The 21,541-nt window shown below is 36.3% G+C and overlaps 1 protein-coding gene across 1 annotated transcript in view; it reads right to left on the bottom strand.

Moving 5' to 3' along the window:
- Positions 1–20,995, bottom strand: part of LOC132129579 (potassium voltage-gated channel subfamily G member 1-like) — a 32,615-nt gene extending 11,620 nt beyond the window's left edge. The window contains exon 1 of the mRNA XM_059541212.1: positions 20,584–20,995. The gene's annotated coding sequence lies outside the window, so the exon portion shown is untranslated. The remainder of the gene's footprint in view (positions 1–20,583) is intronic.
- Positions 20,996–21,541: the final 546 nt, after the last annotated feature.

Below are 21,541 nucleotides of genomic sequence, written 5' to 3' on the forward strand. Positions count from 1 at the left end.
GCATAAAGAAGTACTTCCTTTTCTTCCTCCTGAGGAACAAAACAAACAAAATGAGTGGTTTGATGCAGTTTCTAAGCACAATGATGGATTTGTGGAAGATGTGGAACGATGGTTGAATGAAGCTAAGAATCTGAGGAAAAATGGTCAAATAACAGAATCAAATTCTACTCAACATTATGCAAATCATTGCCCATCACTTTCTGTCATTCATCATCCAAAAGCAATGGATAATTGTGCTGAACCTCATCTAAGCTGTGATACTAATGTTCTACCTTCTGCTGAACCAGTTTCATCATCTCATAATATGCATGTTCTAAGTGAAGATCCGAACTGTGACATGGACGATGGTGATGTGCAGAATCAAATACAGCCAACCAATAGTGTCTCTAACGTGGGCAGGAGAACGACAACTACTCATGGATCTCGAACCAGTCGATCTTCCATTGTATCTGCTCATCTTAAGGTTAAGGCCGAAATGGCAGCCTTGTTGGCACATCAGAAAATGTTGTCACGGAAACATGTACTGGAGAAGGAGGAGGAGGATTTGAGGAGGAGAAAAGAACAAATGGAACTGGACACTAAAATTGCTGTATCCATGGCCAAGATGAAAGTGTATAGTGACGTGAGGTCAGAACAAAGTGCTTGTACAATCTCTTCTGATGCCAGTGCGTTAAGGGCAAGAAATACTGGAACCAGTTCTCTTAACCCTAATGTGGAGCCATTTTTACCTTTGAGTTCACATTCAATGCCACAACATCTACCTGTATTTCATATACAGGCTCAAGCAGCACCAGAGAATCCAATGCATTTTCCAACTCAGTCCGCTCAACAACAGCAACAGAGTGTAAATTCTAACACAAGGTTGACACATTCTACATTACCCAGCATCAGTCATGATGGTGGACATGGACCCGGAATGCAGGGTGCACATGGATCAAGTTTACAGGATGGTTTGGCAGGAGGAAGTATCCTTAAGCTTATTGACAAGCAGAATGAGATTGCTGCCCTATTAGTTCAGCAACACAACTTATCTTCACTTCCACCAAGGGAGGTCCCATTCTTTGATGGAGATCCATTGCGTTATCACGACTTTATGCGAACATTTGAAGAAGTGGTGGAAAAGAAAGCAAGTGGCCATGCAGATTGCTTGCATTTCTTGGAACAGTACACTAGAGGGCAACCTAAAGAGCTTGTTCGAAGCTGTCATTTGATGATTCCTTCAAAAGGGTATATAAAGGCTAAGGCTTTGCTCAAGGAGCATTTCGGCAATGAGGTAAGAATAGCCTCAGCTTACATGAAAAGAGCGCTCTCATGGCAAACGATAAGATCTGAGGATGCTAAGGCTCTGCAGGACTACAGCCTCTTTCTTAGGAGTTGCTGCAATGCAATGCAGAACATTTATTACATGAACGAGTTGAATCTTGCCTCTAATATGCAAATTGTTCTGGCAAAACTTCCGTATAAGTTCAGAGAAAGATGGAGAATGGTGGCATATGATTTACAGGAAAGACGGAACCATCCAGCTTGTTTTTCTGATATTGTGGACTTCGTAGAAAGACAGGTAAAAATAGTCACAGATCCGGTATTCGGAAACATTCAAGATGTTCTGCCTAGTGGAGGTAGAAACCTGAATACCAAATTACCTCATACAAAACCTAGAAGTAGTTTTGCCACTACAGTCACTGCAAGTGGTGCAAAGGAGTGTGGTGGGAAGGCTGTGAATAAAACCTGTCCCTTCTGTGATGGAGCGCATATATTGGACTCATGCAAGAGGCTTTTTGAAAGATCTCATGCAGAAAGGATGAATTTTCTGAAGAAAAAAGGGATTTGTTTCGGTTGTTTATGTACAGGACATTTCAGCCGTGATTGTAAAGAGAGAAGCATATGTAAAATATGTCATCTCAAACACCCAAGTCTTCTCCATATTTTTCCATCAGAAAGAAAAGGCATGCAGTATAAAGATGAGTCAAAGTCAACAGTGGAAAGTGCTTTTGTCTCGCTCCAGTCCAGTGCTCTTACTGGGGCTGGTAAAGAAAATTGTGCATTGTCTATCGTTCCTGTATGTGTGAAATCAAAGAAAGGAAGTAAAGTTGTGACCACCTATGCCTTTTTGGACTCTGGGAGTTCTGCAACTTTCTGCACAGAGAGTTTGATGTCCAAGCTCAATCTCTCAGCAAAGAAAGTTAACATTCTAATGAGAACCATGAGTCAGGACAAATCCGTTTGCTGTTACGTTTTGAAGGATCTTGAAGTGTCAGCATTGGATCAAGAGCATTACTGTGCTTTACCAGAGGTATACACACAGAGGACCATGCCTGTGGGTAAAACTAACATCGCCACACAAAACGACCTTGCTTGCTGGCCTCATTTAAGTCATCTTTGTTTGCCTTCCATTGATGCTGGTGTGGAGTTACTGATTGGTGCTAATGTGCCAGAAGCTTTGGAGCCATGGCAGATTATCCGCTGTCAAGACAGTGGCCCATATGCTATTAAAACCATGTTTGGATGGGTAGTTAATGGACCAATCAAGCGACAGGAAGAGTATGCTGTTAAGGAACGTTCTCACATGACTGTCAATCGGATCACCGTTATGAAACTGAATGAGTTATGGGAGCAACAGTTCAAGGGTGACTTTCCTGAATGTGTGCAAGAGGAACAGCAAGGATTGTCAAAGGAAGATCATCAATTCATGGATTTTGTTTCACAGTCATCAAGACTGATCAATGGGCATTACTGCATTGGTCTTCCACTTAAAAACGAAAAGGTAGTCATGCCAAGGAATAGAGCAATAGTGGAACAACGTGCTCTGAATCTTAAAAGAAGGCTTCAAAGAAACACTTCTTTTCATGCTGACTATACTACCTTTATGGAGAGTGTCATCGCTAAAGGCCATGCTGAAAAGGTTCCCACAGCTGAACTGGAACGACTGGATGGACGCTTATGGTATATACCCCACCATGGTGTTTATCACCCTAAAAAGCAAAGGATCAGAGTGGTGTTTGATTGCGGAGCATCATATCAAGGAACATCATTGAATGAACAACTTTTGCAAGGTCCAGATTTAACAAGTCCGTTGGTGAGTGTTCTTGTGCGATTCAGAATGGAGGATGTTGCCATGATGGCTGACATAGAAACGATGTTTCATCAGGTTAAGGTAAAGCCTTATGATTGTGATCTGTTGAGGTTTCTTTGGTGGACTGGAGGAAACATTGATGCCAACCTGGAAGAATACAGAATGATTGTGCATTTATTTGGAGCAACGTCATCTCCAAGTTGCTCTAGCTATGCATTGAGAAAGTGTGCAGAGGACCATAAGGATCTGTATGATGCCAAGACTGTGGACATTGTCTTTAATAACTTCTATGTAGACGACTGTCTCGTGTCTGTGTCTACTGACTCAGAAGCTGTTCGACTGTACCAGAAGCTCACAGAAATGTGTGCTAAAGGTGGATTCCGATTAACCAAATGGATAAGTAACAGCCGCACTGTGTTAAATGCCATCCCTGAGGAAGACCGAGACAAGAAAGTTAAGAACCTGGATTTGGAACATGACATGCTACCTTTGGAAAGAGCATTAGGTGTGCAGTGGTGTGCTGAATCTGATGTCTTCAAGTTCAAGGTTACCATCAAGGACAGACCTCTTACTCGAAGAGGGATTCTTTCTATTATTAGTTCCATCTATGACCCTCTTGGCTTTCTGTCTCCTGTGATTCTACATGCAAAAATGATACTTCAAGACCTGTGTAGAGAAAAAATTGGATGGGACAGCACTATTCCAACAGTGTACATTCAGCGATGGACAAGTTGGTTAGAGAAACTTCATGAATTGGAGAAATTCGAGGTCCGCAGGTGTTTAAAGCCGGAAAGCTTTGGAGAAGCTATATCTGCCCAATTGCATCACTTTTCGGACACCAGTGAGAAGGGTTATGGCATGGTGTCGTATTTACTACTTCATAATGATCAACAACGTGCTCATTCCTGTCTTTTAATGAGCAAAGCAAGAGTGACTCCTTTAAGACCTATCACTATCCCTCGTCTGGAGCTCACAGCTGCCACACTTGCTGGTCGCATGGATAAGTTGTGGAAGAGAGAGCTGAAGATGAAACTTCAGGATTCGGTATTTTGGACCGACAGCACCTCTGTCCTCAAGTATATCCAAAATGAGACTTCTCGATTCAAATGTTTTGTAGCCAACCGAGTTGCTGAAATTCGCAGTGTTTCTGAAATCAGACAATGGAGGTATGTTAAGTCTTCCAACAATCCAGCTGACCTAGCATCCAGAGGTCTAAAGGTTGATTCATTTTTAAAGAACCAGATATGGATTTCTGGTCCTCCATTTCTTGTTCAACCACAAGAGTTGTGGCCCGTAGATCCTACTGATGTAGGTGTGATGTCGTCTTGTGACCCAGAAGTGAAAAGGAGTGTTCTGGTGAATACTGTGCAAGTTCATCAAGAGTATGATTTTATGCCATACTTTCATTATTACTCTTCATGGATGCGATTGAAAAAAGGCGTAGCTTGGATCCTTCGATTCAGGAACATTCTAGTTGATCTCAGCAAGGAAAGGAAAAGGTTGATGACTGCTTACTCTGATATGGATAAGGTGCAACGAGAGACTGTTGTTGAGAAAGAGATACAAAGCTTTAAATCCAATGTGCCTGCAAAATTGTTGTCTTCAGATGAGTTGGAAAGAGCTGAATTGGAGATTATTCGTCTTTGCCAAAGGAAGAGATATTCTGAGGAACTGGTTAGTCTACGGAAAGATGGATTGGTAAAACGGAATAGTGAACTCTATAGACTTAATCCTGTGCTTCAATCAGATGTCATCAGAGTTGGTGGGCGACTGGACAAGGCTATGATGCCTGAAAGAGTTAAGCATCCAGTAATACTGGCCAAGGATTTACACATTTCAGATTTGATTCTGCGACAGAGTCATCATGACATTGGACATTGTGGACGAAATTACATGCTGGCTAATTTACGGCAGAGATATTGGATCCCTGGTGCTAGCACGGCTATTAGAAGAATTTTGTCCAAGTGTGTGGTCTGCAAACGTCTTCATGGAATCCCGGGTCATCAGCAGATGGCAGATTTGCCACAAGATCGAGTCACACCTGACAAACCGCCATTCACGCATGTTGGAGTGGACTGCTTTGGTCCATTTGAAATAAAAAGGGGAAGGAGCGTTGTAAAACGTTATGGAGTGATATTCACATGTTTAACTATAAGAGCTGTTCACCTTGAGATAGCGAATTCTCTTAATACAGATTCTTTCATCCATGCAATAAGACGATTTATTGCACGTCGAGGACAAGTTGTCGAGATCCGTTCAGACAACGGGACAAACTTTGTTGGTGCCCAACGTGAACTGCAGGAGGCTATAAAAAACTGGAATCATAATCAGATCAATTCATTTCTGCTTCAAAAAGGAATTAAGTGGAACTTTAATCCCCCAACTGGCTCGCACTTTGGAGGAATTTGGGAGCGGCTTATAAGATCAGTAAGGAAAATTCTAAATTCTATCCTTAGAGGGCAAAGTCTGGACGAGGAAGGTCTTTACACACTTTTTTGTGAAATCGAATCAATCCTCAACAATCGTCCAATATCCAGAGCATCTCTGGATGTTAATGATTTGGAAGCCCTTACTCCAAACCATCTTCTCCTCTTAAAAACACAGCCATCTTTATCACCTGGACTCTTTGACAAGAACGATCTGTATTCACGACGACGTTGGCGACAGGTCCAATACATGGTGGATCTATTTTGGAAAAGATGGACCGGGGAATACCTACTTCAACTACAAGAACGCCAGAAGTGGCTGGTGAAGAAACGCAATTTTCAAGTGGGAGATATTGTGCTTGTAGTGGATGATACTGCTCCAAGGAGTTCATGGATAATGGGCAAGATCATTCAGATCACAAAGGATACAAAAGGATTAATACGTCAAGTAAGAATCAAGACCAAGAGTTCCTGTTTGACCAGACCCATTACCAAAGTTTGCCTTCTTCTTGAAACGGAGGATTTTAACTAGGTTATTCTACGACCGACTGACTAATTGACTGACTGACTTGTGAGAGCTCTCAACTGACTTACTGAAGACTTTGACTAAAGACGTTTTAATTGACATGTTTACTTCAGTTGATTATGGACATTGTTCACATTGAAGAATTGGACATTTACATATACATGCATACATACACATACATGTGTAGCCTATACATTGTTTATTTGCGGAATAAAATTTCGCGATTTATATGTATGTAGGTACATATTCAACGATGTGTAACTTGCATGATTGTGTTGTATTATGATTATTACAGTTTGTGGGTGTAATAATCAGGGGCTGGTGTGTAGGTGCCAGGTTTGGGTTGACGTCTTTTATTTTGAAATTTATTTTTTGGTTTGTTACGTCACTTGCTTTAGGTGCATATTACTTGTTAGTTTGTGTGTGGTTGGCATGGAGGAAGGGGGTGAGTAGCTGGGACGCTCACTTTCTGTTGACCGTTTTCATTTCATTTGGATTTATTTCATTTCTTTTCCTTTTGTTTACTTTACCGTCATCATCATCATGTTGCTGTTCTTTTCAATGTTATAATAAATCACATGGATCAACTATGGAAACGCGTCAATCTTTAATCCCTCTACTAAGCCTCTTAGCGGTTACTGGCTGCCGCTATAAATCTAGTGAGATTTTTGAATGCACAAGCAGTCTGACAACAGCCGGTGCTCCACATGGAGATCTGATCTCACCATCACCGAATCTGTCTTTGATTACATGAAGAAACAGATGAACCTGAGACAAGCTAAACCCAGAAGAACTGTGGTCGTAGGAGCGTGTGAAAGCTATGGATTTATTTGAAGTCGTTTTAATGTTCTTATTATCCATAGTTTTTTGTGGCTCTTTTTTTAAAGTATCGGTTCAGGCATTGTTTAGGCATCAGTACCGTTTTATCGATATGGCACCATTATCGTAAAAAAAAACAATCGATACCCAACCCTAATAATTAGCAGTTCTTGGTTCTTATCCCACAGGGCCTTATCTGGATCACTTGTTTTTTAGGAGCATCTGGGACCTTCAGATGCTTTATGTTGAGACTTTTTGCATGGGACCTGCCAGTGAATGAACCCTCACGAAACAAGTGAACAGAATATCTTGTTTGAGCCAGCAACAGAAAGAATTCCCAAACAAGTAACAGTGTGAAAATGAATAACTCAAGTGCTTCCAACACCTCTTTTTCACAACAAGTGGAGTATTTTGAACCTAAGATACTTTTCTTGTAACGCCGCAATGCAAACCACAGTCTAAATGATAAAATGAAATGCTCTGGCTTGACGTCTCATCAGTAAAGACATTCACCTCCCATTCAAGGTTAGGCAGAATTTATTAGTTCCTTTTGACTTTGGGAAAATGAATTGAATTGGCCACTTCTCAGAGAAAGAGGAATTCTTTTATTTCAAAGAAAATTAACACAGGTCAAGCATTAAATTAAATTAAATTAAATTAAATTAAATATCAGCTGTAAATCATGTTACAAAATCAGAAATGCTGTCTTTGCTACTATAGCTGAAATAATAAAAAAAAGTTTATTCTTCTTATTATTAAGATTTTATTTTTAATGAACTTTTTTTTCAAGTTATACATTTTTATGGTTAACTATAACAAAAAGCAACTTCATTAATATATAATGTTTAAAATGACAAAATTATTAACAAAAATATATACAATATTTTAAATATATAAAATGTTCAAACTTCAATACTATTTTTCAAACAACAGCTTACAAACGTCAACATGTCATTCCATTTTACATTCAAATTAAAATTTTCATTATTTAATATTACATTTTAAGTTCACTTAATATATATATACAAACAATTAATAATATAATTTATTAATACTGTATAACAAAAATACAAAAAAGTCATTGTCATTTCAATTTCGAATGGTGCACAACGCTGCTCCCAGATGCTTTACACCCTCATGGCCAGTGTCCAAACTAATTAAATCAATTACCATGATTAAGCTGTGATGGGTTCACAAGTCACAAATTAGTGTCTGTGGCCTTGTGTGATCAGGCACCAATCAGGGGCCAAGATGGGAGCCTTCGGGATGCTAAAATCAGGAAGCGTGTGCGTCACTGCATGCTTATTAAGCACCTGCACTGTCAGTCGCCACCAGATAATGATTACTCTTTGCCTTTTGTTTCCGAGCTGTCAAATTAAGCATGCACCAACCATGGTGCTGCTGAGGGGCGTCCACTGCCTTTATCTTCTGTACAAGACGACCTTTATATTAAGAAGGGTTGAGTGTCAAAGAAAGGGTGACATAAGAATAAGTGGATGAGAGGAAGGTGAAAGGCAGGGGTCAACAAGTTCCACACAGTGACGGGAAGAAGAAGCTGGGAAGAGGAAAGGATGTCTGTGGAAAATGGTGGTGATTGGTGGCTTTTTAATTTGAAAGGCAAACACTAATTTTCAAAGAGTGGGCACAGACAACAAAAACACACATTAAAAGTGAACCAGAATTTAAGTATATAAACTCAATTCAATTCTAAACGGCACACAGCAGGTAAATCTATTAAATTATATGCCATAAAAGCACCACAGAAATAGACCATATGACTTTTCTGATGTATTCCAGCTGCTTAGAAGCATCAAATCTAGTGCAATGCTTCTTGATGTGCCACATTTGGAAATGTGCATGTTTGATTCTAGGATAATAATAACTTAAATTTCAGTAAGTTCCTCATTTAATGCAATCATATGACTTCAGAAGACTTTGAATATAACGTGCTGTTATATGGACTTGTTTCACTGTATGTTTGTGGTGCTTTTGTTACCTGGATGCAGTATTACATTGTTCACATTGTTTCTTTCCAATACATTCTCCAAGATTTCTGATCCACAGAAGAAGAAAAAAAGTCAGTGGGTTTGGAAGAACAAGAGGAGGAGTAAACAATGGCACAGTTTTCTTTTTGGTGAACTCTTCCTTTTAAGGAACCACAGCATGGATGGACAGAATGCTAGAAAAATTGAACTGCATTGAACCTTTGAACTGCAGCGTTAGTAACTGTGAGTTTCAAGCGTATATTTCTCTCTGACGCAGCGAGATCACAGCTTTGCTCCAGGGCTTTTTCTCCAGATTGCCTCTGAGTCACAGGACTGTGATTCTGACAGTAACATGCTGTGCACAATTTCCAAACCTAACAGTGCTAACCTCCATCATGAAGAAAACTGAGCGCTGAGGACTTGAACCCTCTGCTTTCAAAGAACACTTCTTCCCAAAATGAACATTTTGTCATTTCCTGACTTTCACGTTGTTCCAAACCTGTATTTTTCATTCATCCGTAAAACATATTTATTAGGGCTTTCGATTTAACAAGTTAATTTAATTAGTTGGCTATAGAACCTATGGAAAAACAATCAATGTCACTTTAGTAATCTTACATTTCATACAGTTGATTGGTGAAGAACATGATGCAGGGAAACAACTCACTGCTTGATGTAGCCTATAGAATGTGGTTATGTGCCCCTAAAATTCAGGAGTTTGGGGCAAAAATTCCCCGTATGAGATTTTGTCACATATTTATATCATATGATATAGTTAAATGATATCACACGAGCAAAGAGTGCAGTTTCAAACAGCACAAGTGCAAATGTGATAATGGTTTTATACAACACAGTTCCATAAATAAGAACTTAATATAGTGTTGTTTTAGACTCAACATTGTCTATTTTAGCTCAATATTCAATAGAAATGTTACCTATAAAGCCACAGCAGAACTAACAGAAGCAACATGACAGTGATTTGCTTCTGAACGAAGCCATGTTTTGAACGAATCAGGGGAATCAATGATTCAATAAAAAGAGCCATTTACTTCATTCCTGAATGAATCAGCCGTTTGAACGAATCGAATGAACAAATGACTCAATGACTTACTCATAAAGACATTTACCTTCACCTGTTGGCAGTTTTAGTTTCTTATTTAAAGCGATAATTTCATTAAAAATGATTCACAATCAATCAGTCAATCAATAAATCAGTCAAAATCTAAATGGAAAGTTCACCCAAAAAATTACTCACCCAAACCTATAGGACTGTCTTTATTTTGCAGAACATAAATTATCTTTTGTAGAATGATTGTAACCAAATTGTTTTGGTCACCATTGAACATTCGAGAAAATAAAATAAAAAATACTGAGACATTTCTCAAATTGTCTTCTTTAATGTTCCACAGAACAAATAAAGTCATACAGGTTTGAGCAATGAATAAATAATGACAATTTAAATTTTTTGGTGAACTATCCCTTTAATATTTAAAACCCATTAAATCTCAAGGCATCATTTATGTAACTGTAATTGCAGTGTAAATGCATTCGTGCCACCACTGAGCTGCAATAAAAAAATCATGGCCTTGTAGCCTAAAAGTTTCTGGGTAATACATTTTGTCAAATCAAATCAAATATTTTTTTTTTTTTTGCTATATTTATTTGATGCTCTTTTAATTTTGGGTTTGCAATTTCTGACTAATTAGATTAACCACAATTGTTTGACACCCTAATATATAGGCCTATCTTATTTATCTTAATATACAGTATATCTTTTCCAAACACAATTTTGATCTCTAGACTCTACAAGTCATCACACAACAAAACTAGTTGTTCCCCGATTTTCAGTTATATGACTGAGCTACTTGAGCAGAATAAGAGAGCGGTCTGGTAATGTGATATTTCATATGCGGAGCACAAGAAGATTACAGGCATCACTTATGTACATTGCTAGATTCGGTGACTGTTGAAAGGCAAAAATAATCATACTGTGACAGCCAGAGAAAATTACTTGTGTGTTTAATATACTCAGTGCAGTCGTGCAACATTTAATGGCAACAGCCTCCACAGTGCTTCTGATATATCAAAAAACCCAGCTGGATCTGTATCATAAGGCAAAATCTGACAAGTTTCATATTTTGATCAGCCAGAAAGAACAAGTCTTACTCCCGCTGTTACTTACATGAGCTCTGACCCATTTAGACCAAATATACAGATCTTTGTTTGCAGTCAAACGTACATTATTCTCTAAATGAATGTATTGTTTAACATCAAGTACAAACTTATTTTAGAATATATGAGTGCATGTGTGGGAAAGCTTAATGACAAAACAATAACTAGAATATCAGTGCTGTATCTCGTCAAAGTGATGGATAGCATGGGAAATATCTCCTGGCTGATTTGTATGAGGCTTATTGAATTATGTATGGCTGATACTTATTTGCATGTCAAACATAATAGAAGCCAAAGCTTTTCTTCCGGTACATCTTTACACACAATAAAAGATCCTCTCTGTGCTGTTGAACACATCAAAACACATCATCCAGCAAAAACAGTACGGATGGCCAATAAATTAAATATTCATGATGATACTGCATATACTTAATCATTTTGATGGTGATATCAAATAGAGCGCTGCACTTATTTTTATTATGTATTTTATTTGGGCATCGAGTTCTCAGTTGACTGTCGTTTTTATAGTTCTGTTCACATCTGTTTTTAACAATAATAATAGTATGTTTCTAGGAACAGCAAATCAGCATATCAGAATGATTTCTGAAGATCATGTGACTGTAATGGTGCTGAAAAGTCAGCTTTACATCACAGGAATAAATTACGTTTTAAAATATTTTCAAATAGAAAACAGTGATATTAAATTGTAATAATATCTCACAATATTACTGTTTTTACTGTGTTAACTAATTTAAAAATCCAGCCTTGGTGAGCAGAAGAGACCTCTTTCAAATACATTTGAAAAATCTTACTGACTCCAAACTTTTAAAAGGTACACTGTATGTAGGTATATTGCTGTTTTTGTTGCTATGTGTTGTTATATAAGGTCTTTTAGATGAAAATGATTAAATATCATGCTTTCTTGTGCCAAATTAGTCAAATACAGCAGAAAACATATCTTAATTCTTACATTAAGCATTTTTTATCTACCTGGGAGGGGGAGAATGACTCTTAAGACATTTAAGATAAATGCATAAATACAGAGATTTATATCAAATACATAAACTGGCTGAAAAACATCAAATATTATTTTTTAGCTATATCACCAGATCCTACTGAAGAGCTGGTAAAGTATCGTGATGTCAGTGTTGTGCTAACTATTTTTGTGCACTTTAAATCCACAGTGCTCGTCTGTCGTGATTAAGCAGGAAGATTCATGTTTTGGGTGATGATACACCATCCTCCACTGCTGCCTGGTGAGAGCACTTGGCAAACGCGCCCCACCCCGTCCCACGCATCTCATGCTCTCTTCTGGTGCCGCCCACCCATCGTCTGTGGGGTCCGGTCTGCATCCTGCAGCTCTATGTCTCTACGACTTCTGCTCCCTCAGATTGATGCATCTGTGGCCGTCTGACTTTCCCATCATGCCCATGGATTTGTCAAAGAATGCCAGCAGCAGGTTGTCTGTCACCATTAGATTGATCTGCTCATTTTTCCTCATCACTAATGCACTACAGAGTTTGAGATGGATGTGCAAAAGAAGTTAGTAGAGTCTTAACAGACACTTTTGTACAACGCACAGCGGGATTTAAACCTACAACCCTTCCTAATTTTCAGTTAAGAAGTTCAAGATAAACATGAGGTAAACTCAATTGCAATTGAGGCGCAACTCAATTTTCCAAAATTGTTCTCTCGTCATGACACCTGTAGCTCGCAGCAGAGAATATTCCCTGCAACAGATCGGCAGGGAAGCAGTAAGTACATGACTATACACACACAACACATGTTTAAACTATGCTCATATCGTAAGACATCTGCTTACATCAACTCGAACGGGAATAAGAGAAAGAGGCGGGATTATCTTTTTTAGATATTAGTGGGTGGATTTAATAAATTGCTGAATCTATTGAAACAAGCAACATCTTCGGGCTATAATTGCTTTCCCTTCCTCTCTTGTGTCCAGTGTTCATAAAACAGTCTCTGGGCTTCGCAGCGGTTCAGCAAACCTCTTCATCTTCTCACTGTACTTAACCTCTGCCACAGCACTGCTTCTATTCCTGGCAGGTTTTCATGGAGCGCAGCAGTCTGATGTGCTAAAATCTCTGTTTGTGTTTGCATTTAAATTCCAGCAAGCAGCATGCCATCCTGATCTCAATTTCTGCACTAATGCCTCTGTTTATTACTGCATTGTTGCAAGCATACTTTGAAAATCTGGTCAAGATCCAAACCTCCTCATCATGGATTATGATCACACTACTGGGTGAATCTCGAAAAACATGCAAGAACATGTTTATTTTTATTTTTTTGGACATTAATAAATGACAGTAAAGCACACAATGCCAAGTTTCATTAATGTAATCAAAATAAATACATTACTGTAATGTAAAAAATATACAGTATATTTTAAAGTATAAAGTATATTAAATTATTTTTATTTATAGTATTTATATATGGTGGATGTATATGTTGCACTGATAATTTAGGTTACTTAAAAAAAAGAAGAAAAAAAAAAAATCTCCAGAGGCATTATGGTGAAAATGATTTGTGTAGAAATGTGGATTAAATGTCATCAAAATAATGAAAAAATCTCTTATTGGCCAATAAAATATTTTTTAGGAAAACATTTTAATATATTTTTTTTAAATGATAGCATTATTTTTAGTATTATTTTAATATAGTATTAGTATTTAATGGCGTTATTAATATCAATGTATTATCAAAAATGTAAACTTCTATTAATTATGCTAAATTTTTAAAATTATAAAAGAAAAATTATACTTCATATAATACCATAATAAAAAAAAAAATAATAATATTATATATATATATATATATATATATATATATATATATATATATATATATATATATATATATATAAAAATTATGTAGATTTTAATGTGAAATGTGACCCAGACATGTTTTTGTGAAATTCACCTCATTAGGAATTAATATTGTATTCTTGTTTGATTTGTCTCTTAATTTTATGAGGTAATTAACTTTTTTTTTATTTTATTTTTTATGGCAATTAAAATATAATATTTTATGGCACATATTTGAAAACAATAAATGTCAAGAAAATAATGCAAAAAAAAATTATAATAATCTTGTAAAATAGCCTTCATTTTTATATAAAAACATTAATATATCTTAAGTATTTTTATATAGTATAGTATTTTTAATATTATAAAACTATAATAATAAAAACTAAAATTATACTATTATAAAATTAAAAATTTCAGGGCATTTTTATGAGGTAATAAAAATATGTTTTTTTCTCACACATTTGAAGACATTAATCTGAAATATTAATGCAAAATGATCCTTGGAAATCTTGCATTTCTAGTAAATGACAAACTTTAATTTCTCAGAAAAGGGGCACTTTAATAAAATATTCTGATGCCAGTATTCTAATTCAAACATATGAGCAACAACCCAATGGTTTAATCGCTTTCTGGTTTCGTTCTCTCATTCTGTTCAATATTCTAAATTGTTTCATGTTCAGCTGGATCACATGGCCACACAAACTTCAAAATAAATGATGTAATGATTACATAAGGATTTGTCCAGCAGTTTTTCCTGCAGTTATCATCCATCTCATGTGTAACACCAGCACGCAGACCTCAGTGAGTAATCTCCATTATGCCCAAGCACTTCAGGGAACGGAAACCACAGCGGCCCGCAACGGAAGACGTGGGTGTCAGTCTGAACAGTGTCACTGCCACAGACTGAACGCTTCCATTAACCGGACCGCAGCGCGCCTCAGGGGGACCACCGCTGGAGAAGATACATTCAAGAGCTGTGAGAAGACCACAGAGAACTGAAAATGTGTTTGAAGGAGGATGAAGAACAAGGACAGCAACACTGGATGGCGTCAGAAAAGCACTTCATCTGATGAGATGGATTGATACATGTGATACATTCTTATCAAACTTCAGATGAGAGGTTTGTGGACGAGAGTTGAACGTGATGAATTCGAGGCCGCCCAGTGTCACTTCACTTATTCCTTTAGATACTGTCAATGATAAACTCCAGGCTTCAAAACACATTTACTCCACCATCATTCAGAGCCTGTCGACTGGGAGTAAAGCAACTCAGAATGGATGAGGATGCCTGAGCCCTGCAAGACATTGATTGGGAACAGACTCCTGGCCAGACAACTCTCGCATTAAAAAATGTATCCAAAAATAACTCTTTCGTTATTTACTCCCAGAACCCATGTTTTTTTTTTCTTTGTGCAGTTCTTTTTCATACAACAACAGTTATTTTAAAGGAATAGTTCACCCAAAAATGAACTAAAAAATTTGCTGATAATGTACTCATCATCCAAGGACATCCAAGATGTAATGTGAATGATAAGTTTGTTTCTTCATGGGAACAGATTTTGGAGAAACGTAGCATTGCATCACTTGCTCACCAATGGATGCTCTGCAGTGAATGGGTGCCGTCAGAATGAGGGTCCAAACAGCTAATAAAAACATCAGGATAATCCACAAGTATATTGTGAATATGTCGTGAAAATAAAAATTTTAGTTTTAACTTTTTTATAACCATTGCTTCCAGGTCCTAGAATATGAGTCCTCTATCCGTCATATTGCTTCTTACAGCCAGAAGCGATGATTCAAAGTTAAAACATCATAATGGTGAATCTGTTTCTTACAAACACACAGCTTTTCACTTCTCCAGATGTTAACTGATGGACTGGAGTGGTGTTGATTACTGTGATGTTTTTATCAGCTGTTTGGACTCTCATTCTGACGGCACCCATTCACTGCAGAGGATCCATTATTAGTGAGAAAGTGATGTAATGCTACATTTCTCCAAATCTGTTCTTCTAATGAAGAAACAAACTCATTTGTCAGAAGGTGAGTACATTTTCAGCAAATTATTCATTGATCAAACTATTCATTTATCAAGCACTAAATAAACTCCACAGACACCAAAGACAGGGCAGATAATGCCTGTGCTTGTAAATTGCTTCTCACTTCAATAATAATGCGGTTAGCAAATCTGCAGAATCACCATCATTTCTTAATTAAACACAGTCACTACCTAACCATAATCTTGGCAAACAGGAAATGACCATTTACAATTGCTATATCCTGACCACAGCGCACAATTACATTGTACATGAAGGTATGAAAAGACATTAACCGTGCTCATTAAAACCAGACCTTTTGCAACACACACCAAGCTGATGAAGGTTTTTGTCATTGTTAATCACTAGAGCTCTCAGGGACGTGTCTTTTGAACCTGGAATTGCAGTCAGAGGAAATAAAACTTACCCTTGTGCAGATCCCAGCTGCACTTTTCAAGTCACAATTGACCCTATTTTCTCTATTAATATAGTTTCCTGGTCTTATTGTGAGCGTTTAATCAGTCATTCATGACAACTTTCTGGCTGAGCTCTATTCTGAACTCCTCCTAGACCAATTTGCATTATAAATCAATTCAAAATGAATAAAAAGTCACATCGCACATTTTTTTTTCTCATTGAATATGCTCTAACTCAAAAATATGTTTTAAAAAGGTAAAGTGACTTTTATAAAAGGTGTCAAAAACTTTTTTGGTTTTCCCCAAAGTGCATTATAATGTTGGTCAAGGTTTCTTGTTATTGGTCAAAGTTATTTTTATATACTGTTATTTGGCAAGGGGACATTAAATTGATGTAACAAAAAAAAATTAATTAACAAAATAAATCTATTTCAAATAAATGCTGTCCTTGTAAACTTTCTATTCATTAAATAATCCTGAAAAATCATTTCATCGCCGTTTCCTAAAAAAATAAATCACAACACAGTTTTTAACATTGTTGATGATGATAATAATAATAATAATGTTTCTTAAGCAGAAAGTCAGCATATTAGAACGATTTCTGAAGGATCATGTGACTGAAGACTGGGGTAATATTCCTGAAAATTTAGCTTTGCATCGCAGGAATAAATTACATCCTAAAATATATTCAAATAGAAAATTATTATTTTAAATTGTAATAATATTTAACAATATTACTTTTTTCTTTTTATTGTATTTTCGATCAAACAAACCAACCCCACATGAGGAAAACCATATTTTATCATGTTAAAATTAAATACTAAACTCCAATACATGTTATACAAACATTGCTTAAACATAAGAAACGGCACTAAAATTAATTAATAAATTAATATTATATGGCATTTGCAAAATTGTTTTCCAATTAACACAGAAAGAAGATCAAAGACCTGCAGCTCAACCAGAAAACACAGTGCTATATTTATTTATTTTATTTATAATTTTTGATTCCCAGCGAATGCATGAACACTAAAAAAGCATCTGTTAAATGCATAAATGTAAGTGTAGTACCTTGCTCATCCTCAGGAAAAGCTGCTGTTCCTTGTAGTCAAAACACCTATAAATCAATCCAAACTCCTACAGGTTTATGCAAAATGTTGGTTTGTAGAGATCTAATCTCTTCTCAATAAGTTCTGAGCGTGAGTCCATTTCTCACCGTTGACAAATAACTGGATAGAGGAAGTTTCCAGAGACACGCCGTGAATCACTGTCTTGGTTAAATAGATAGACTCACTTTTATGTCAGTCATTTTCTGGTTTGAAATTCATAATATGCAAATGTGACTCATTCTTAACCTGGAGCTACCAGTCCGATATAATGATGATTCACAGAGAGAACACGTTCCAACCTTGGGAAAACTTTCCTACTCATGGCCGTAGATACCACTCAGCCACCGAGAAACTCTCTGACATTCTGAGAAGTGAACTTCATTATGAGTAAGTGTCACCAACTCTTCCCAAACCACCCACAGTGAGATATCGAACCCTGAATGTGTTGATACGTGCTAACAGAACTACAGTCCAGTCCAGAAGTCTGAGACCGCTAGTAAAAACATCACTATATGTTGACCTTTGACCTACATGAACGAAACATGAACGTTTGACCTTTTGCACAAGTTAATTTGACCTTTAACCTGGACTATTTTTACATCATCACCTTTTCTTGTTTTAAAAATAACACACATTTTCAGTGCGGTCCGGTGTTGTTTTAGTATTTTGGAGATACTATTAGAGTTTTTATTAACATTTTGAATTTGTTTTTACATTTTAGATAAAGTTTTAGTAAAAAAAAATATATTTTTTTATTAATTTTGTATTTCAGTTTTAGTTATATTTGTACATCGAGTTAAACTAAATAAAAATGAGAAATGTTGTCTGAAATAAAATGTTTTTTTTATATATGGCTTTTATTCATTTTATTTCATGTGTTTTACTTTCAGTTATTTAAGTACATCAAATGAAAATGATAAATATTGTCTTGTAAGCTTTCTAAAACAAGTTTACGTTTTTTATATATTTTTTATTTTATTTCAGTAAAAGTTTATTTTATTTCAAATAACAAACTTGTTTATGGTTTTATTTATAGTTAATTATAATAACCCTAATGTGGTCTCAGACATCTGGTCATGTATTCATGCCATTTTATATGAAATATTTGAATTATCAAAAGCTCAAACAGAATAATAGAAGAGAATATTTGAATTATTTCTGAAGATCATGTGACACTGAAGACTGGAGTAATGATGCTGAAAATACAGCTTTGCATCAAAGAAATAAATAACATTTTTAAATATATTCAAACAGAAAACAGTTAATTGTAATTGTAATAATATTTAACAATTTTACGGTTTATCTTTTAATCAAATAAATGCAGCCTTGGTGAGCTTGAGAGATTTTGGCCTTCTGTACATGTCTTCATCTCATGCCGATTCATATGAAATATTTAAATGATTAATAAAAGTCCAAATAGATCCTGATGTTGACTGAATGTATACTGAATTGAGTCAAAAACAAACAATTTAGGACCAAAACAGGTTTTTGTGTGTGACAAACATTAGGCCAAAAAAAAAAAAGAAAATCCTTAATATTTTGTTATTAAACGAGTTGTGTAATTTTAGTATTGGCAGAGTTTGAACATTTGAGACGTATTTGTGAATGCTGGATAAATGGTGCTGCTAAATTCAACCAAACTGACTCATCCTGACCGCAGTCATTTGGTAATGGCATCTTATTTGGCTTTCATCGGGGGGATCGATTGACTGTCAAACGGTATGCTTATCAAACACTGGACCAGCTTGCATCTAGAAATGCACAATAAAATGGCATTGAAATTGAAATTGAATAGTGCTCATTAAGATTTGTCAGCTCTTAGGACAAAACAATAATGAACATGAATCACAGTAATTTGATACAAACTGTTGCAATTACGGTAGATTCAAAAAAAATATGTAAAATGAACAAATTGTTGTATTGCTGATATCAAATATAAAAAGGTGTGCAATGGTACTGTTTATCTAAAAGCTAAACTTCTAAATATATAAAAGCATCAAGAAATTAAATGTGGAGTAAGCTGGATATATTTTAAGAGTTGAATGTATAGAATATTCAGGGCTGTTGATTTAACATTATTAACATAATTTATACGATTCCAAAACCTTCATGTTTTTTTTTTTTGTGTGTGTTTTTTTCTAGCAGGGTCGTTTCTGGTCATTTTTGCGCTCTAGATACTGTATTTCAAGGTTACTACAAGAAACACGCTGCAAACCACACAAAAGAAGATAGAATTTTATGGACAAAAAATGAACATTTTTTAAAATATCTTCTTTTGTGTTCAGAAGACGAAAGAAACTAATACAGGTTTGTAATTTTTGGGTAAACATATCCTTTTAAGAGACATAAAAAACCCTCATTTGTTTTTCTCTCCACATGGCTTCTTAAAAATAGCAAGACGTAATGCAACGGCCAAAAGCATCAGTCTTCTATACACACCAGTGTTTAAAGACATCAGAGCACATGGAATCCAAGAATGTGTGTGTGAAGGGACTCTAAATTATCCTCAAACATTCAAAAACTAACACTGCCATAATTTTCTTTCCCCTTATGTCATTCCAAACCTGTATGATTTTCTTTCTTTACACAAATCACAACAGAATACGTTTTGAAGAACACTGGGAACCAAATAACACTGGACCCCATTGACTTTCATTGTAAAAAAAAAAACACTGAGATGTTGTTAAAATACCCTCTTTGTGTTCCACAGAAGAATGAAAGCCATACAATTTTGGAGCGACATGCGTAAATAATAACGATTCTTCAGTTGAAATCTTCATTCAAGGGCTTTTCTGAGGAAAAAACTGATATATGCAATTAACCGTACGTAATGTGATTGATGAATCTGCATATCATGCATAATAGTTCAAGTAAAATCTTTAATAAGTCCTAATAATATTGTACAATATAAGAAAGTGTTATGAACCGATATTGATTTATCTTTTCTCAAACAGGCAAACTCGTTCCCGTTCAGTCCACAAGCTTTGCAGATCAGGTTTGGGGCAGTAAAATATTCAACGACTCACAGGACACGTCCACTGCATATTGGAACAAACAACATCACTTTCAAGCAAACCTTTTTTTGGTTAAAACCCATTCCTTTCGTCAGCATTCTACGCTTAAACTCCCACCACGACAACACAACCCAACTGCAAAAAGCTTAAAAAGAAAACAGCATGCATCATTTGGAAACACTTACCGTAGTTCATCTGTAGTTGAGAGTGTTCATGGCATTTATAAGGATTGTTTCGCTTTTACTCTAGAAGGAGAAGGACAAATACAGTGTGCTGCTCAGCGTTCGACTCCATCTGATCCCTCAACAGGCTGTGGAGCTTCTGGAGTGCTGGCGGCACATTTGATGATATGAGCAACAGGCTTCGGCTCCCTCCCTCTTTACACACACATCAACAGCTCTGACATCAGAGGTGGGATATGCCATTATTCTAAGAGCTTTTGAGAGATATCCATGGCAACCAACCAACCAGCGAAGGAAGGACTCCTTCTTTTTGAGCAGGAACAGCCAAATGTCTTTGAACTGACAGGCACATATGCATCCCCTTCAGCGCTGAGTGATTTTCACAGGCATTCATTGTGTCTTTTGCATTTAGGTATCAGCTCAACATCTGCTGCGGAGCTGTGTGTATTTCTGGAGATGTGCATGAGTATTTAGCGGCGTAGGATGATATTACAGCAGGCAACAGGAGAGCAAAATCTTGTTAGTTTCCTTATGTTAGAGAATAAAAATGGACTTAAATTTTCCAGGTTTGGCACAAGTTAAGCTCAATCAGCAGCATTTGTTGCATTATTTTGATTTCCAGACAAATTGATTTCCACTTGTCTCATTTTCTTAAAAAAAAAAAAAGAACTGAGGTTAAAGTGAGACACTTACAATGGAAGTATATGTTTCAATAGTCATGCAATATTGTTATTGTTAACTAAAACTTGTAACTGTTAACTGAAATAAAGCTGAAATAAAATAAAACATTTATATTAGACGATAAACTAGGAAGGAACAGAGACGCCACGTCGGTAACCGACGAATATGGGATATCGCTTCAATAGACCAATCTACTTCGAGTGTAAACTAAACGAGCCAATGCACATTGGCATGCAATTATTGCATCCAGCTGCCGCTGATCACTTGGTGAGTATAAGAA

Source organism: Carassius carassius, chromosome 46, assembly GCF_963082965.1.
Source record: "Carassius carassius chromosome 46, fCarCar2.1, whole genome shotgun sequence".
NCBI lineage: Eukaryota > Metazoa > Chordata > Actinopteri > Cypriniformes > Cyprinidae > Carassius > Carassius carassius.